Source organism: Sinocyclocheilus anshuiensis, unplaced genomic scaffold, assembly GCF_001515605.1.
Source record: "Sinocyclocheilus anshuiensis isolate Anshui unplaced genomic scaffold, SAMN03320099.WGS_v1.1 scaffold80, whole genome shotgun sequence".
Taxonomy (NCBI): domain Eukaryota; kingdom Metazoa; phylum Chordata; class Actinopteri; order Cypriniformes; family Cyprinidae; genus Sinocyclocheilus; species Sinocyclocheilus anshuiensis.
The window spans coordinates 528,681-532,241 of record NW_015554102.1 but is presented as its reverse complement, the minus strand read 5'-3'; the positions used below and the strand labels follow the sequence as shown (position 1 = coordinate 532,241).

The window sequence follows — 3,561 nt, the reverse complement described above, 5'->3', positions numbered from 1 at the left end:
AAGGATTTATCAGCTTGATTGTGGAGCGTGATGGAGAGGTTGCGCTGTGGCAATCTTTAACTGCACAATTACTCAAGCGGATTTGCCATCACTAGACTTATCTTCAAACAAGCAGCTTTGATCGATCATCTTGCAGATAGAAATGAGAAAAAATAAATATTTCCCTCCGGCGGGCGGAGAAAGCGCCATTTGTAAATCGCTCTGCCACAGGTTAGCCGAGGTGACGGCGCACAGCTGCGGCACGAGATATCGACGCTTGCATACGCGCACATTCGAAATCAGCATATACTGTGTGTATATAAATAAAACCTGCTTGCGTAATGCTCTCCTTTGCCCTTTTCCCTCCGACTTCTGGCTTGAAAAGCAAGTGTCAAATGTAGTTTGCGGGAAATTTACATGGATCACACAAATTGGACATGATCTGGAAAAGAGAGCTGCTAAACCAGCAGAGGAGGATTTTGGCAGTAGAGCCGGTTTAGCAGGTTGAGAAAGCTGTGTGATTTCATTTGACAAATTAGCTCTTTCCCACAACAAGAAACATTCCCAAGCCCTTGCTTCCCTCACGTACCCACTATTGATCTGAAACCTTTTAGGACCGTAATTAGTCTTGGATTAAAACCCGCCCCGGTGCAACTTGGGGGCCACATGTGTTAGTGGCCCACCTGTAACGCGTCACACGACTTTCCCTAGATATTTACAATCATCATCACTCATTTGCTTTCATTAGTACTTTAGAATGAGAGTACGGGTTTAAAATAAAATGAATACAAACACACAGCAAAGGCTAATAGAAAGCTAGCACCCTTTCTGAAGCTCCTGCCTAATCTGATACTTTCGCCCACACCAGCCTGGCTCTCTTCTGTTCTTCAACCGTTGGGAGAGGACTTTGATTTTCATCCAGTTGAATAAAAGGATCAAGGTCAATGTTTCATTGTAATAGTGAATTGCAGCACACCTCGCTAAACAGCCTGGAGGGCATCTGTTGATGGCAGCATGTGTTCGGCTGGGAGAAGTAATTTTGCTAGGCCAATTTATGTTCTGCTTTGCTGTTAGAAATGGCCAGTGGAAGGTGGGATCAGTCTGATCTTGAGATGAATGATTAGATGGGGAAATGGTCCTTCCTGCTCATTCATCAGTTGATCATTATGTTCTCATCTAATCTAATTGGTCGAGCAGAGTTCCAAGAACACTGATATACAATCCAGCATCACTGAGTCACTTCACTGTTTGTTTCATTTCACTTGTCTGTGTTAGTGTATTAGGGATTAATATTATTACATCCTATTCGTCCTTTTCATTCAAAACAATGATTTATTTCTTAAATGAAACAAGTGATTTGCTGAATTTTCATACTACTTTTATTTTTATTTATTTTTTTACTGTATCTTTATATGTCAGAAATTTAAAGAATATATGTTAGTACGCAATTCCGATTTCAGTATTTGTCTTTATGACTACGTTATTAAATTATTAATTCAAAACACTGATTTAATGAATGAATTAAACAAGTGAATTCAGAACCGAATACTAGCATACAACTCTTATTATTTTTACCATATTTTAATATGGAATAAATTGAAAGAGCATTATGTTAGTATGCAATTCTGAATTCAGCGACTCTAATGAAATTATTCATATAAATGGATAGTTAAAGCACTGTTTCATTCATGTAAAAAATGTATTACTGTCTGTTTTTATGAATGAATCTTATTGAGTCATTGAATCATTCATTCAGCCAACTGGTTAAAAACACTTTAATTTAAGGTCCAATTCTCACTATTAACAAACCATTAACTACAACTTTTGCCTCAATAAACTCCTAATTTGCTGCTTATTAATAGTTGGTAGGTAGTTAAGTTTAGCTGTTGAGTAGGATTAGGGATGTAGAATATGGTCATGCAAAATAAATGCTTTATAAGTACTAATAAACAGCCAATGTGTTAATAGCAGACATGCTAATAAGCAACTAGTTAATAGTGAGAATTGGTCCCTATACTAAAGTGTTACTAAAAACTCTTGTTTATTAGTGAACGGAACAAATGTCTTTATGAGCAAGTCTTTGAATCATTCACCATACTGATTAATTTGGAATTATTTTTGTTGGAGGAGCTACAAAGTTACTGGCAATATATGTCTAAATGGTATGTTTTTCAATATTAACTTATTTTGTATAAAAGCAGTACCACCACAAGCATCTATGGATTAATCACATGATTCATTGTTTATGTAAGTGATATTATCTTTTATGTTGTGCTACATTACATTATAACAGGGTCCAATCAACAGTCTAGTCACTTCAAAGGCAACAAAAAACCTAAGCAAGAGAACAGAAAAATAGAAAGCAGTTTCACCATGAAACTCTCTCTTTCTCTGCCTCTCTTTTTCTCCACAGGTCTCTCAGCAACTCTCTTTCTGCTTCACTCATTACATCCCATTTACTCCTGTCTTTCTCTCATCTCTGCCTCTGATGTCTATTATTTCTAATTTTCCTTGTCTTAATATTTGCCTCCACTGAGAACAGATGTTTTTTTGTTCCAGATGAAAAGACAGGAGAGACTCATTCCTCGTTTTTCTACTGGCTTGATGCGAATATCCGTCAGAGAAAATGTAGGGAATGAATAACAGTACAAGGATGAGAGAGAAAATAGCAGAATTATGGTGAAGGATTTGAGTTTTACCTGTATCTTTCTGAAGTTGTCATGGTTATGCCTGAGGTATTATTGGCCATCATATTAAGGCCTGAAATATACACTACATTGGCCAAAAGTATGTGGACATTTTTTAATTAACAGATTGGCTATTTCAGCTACACTATTACTTACAGATGCATAACATTAAGTATTCAGCCATGTAATTTTCTGAGCCATAACATTAAAACTAGAATCAATTTCAAATAAATGCCATTGTTTTCTATTCATCAAATCATGCCCCCCCCCCAAAAAAAAAAATGTTGTCAACTTTATTTATTTTTTGCGCATTAAATTAGCATATCAGAATGATAATGTTAATATAAATTAAAATACTTTGTGTGGGGCTTTTTGTCACAAATAGAGAGAGGAAACTTGGACAAGATATTTTATTTCACATGTTTCATAATTTAAAGGAAGTCATAAGCTCTCCAAGAATACATGTGTTGCATAACTGAACTGAGTGCTGTTGAACTAAAAAAAAAAGAATCCAAGCTGTCTGCTAAAATGTACTGTTTATTAAAGCATATATTTTTAAATGAATAACAGTGAACAAAATGACCCCCCGAAGGTCATTTAGTAATTTGCACCCTGCATACTCTTCACCAAAACAATAATGTTAAGAATTATTCAGTAATTTGAATACTGCATGTTATTTTCTATTCGAAATACTTTTTATCAGCCTGTTTAATGAACCATTGAGGGCACCTGTAATGATACAGATGCAAGGACGGCCAGACTATAGACAAATAATCTTGTGTTGTCTTAGCTGGGCTAGAACCCTGATCTCCTGGACAAAGAGCTGGTGCTCTTCCTGAGTGAGCTAACTCCAGGTTGAGGATTTTCTAGACCCAAGTGCAGAGGAATGACAAAA

General features: G+C 36.1%; 1 protein-coding gene across 1 annotated transcript in view; it reads left to right on the top strand.

Moving 5' to 3' along the window:
• Nucleotides 1-3,561, top strand: part of grid2 (glutamate receptor, ionotropic, delta 2) — a 415,852-nt gene that overhangs the window by 207,122 nt on the left and 205,169 nt on the right. The gene's annotated exons all lie outside the window — the stretch shown is intronic.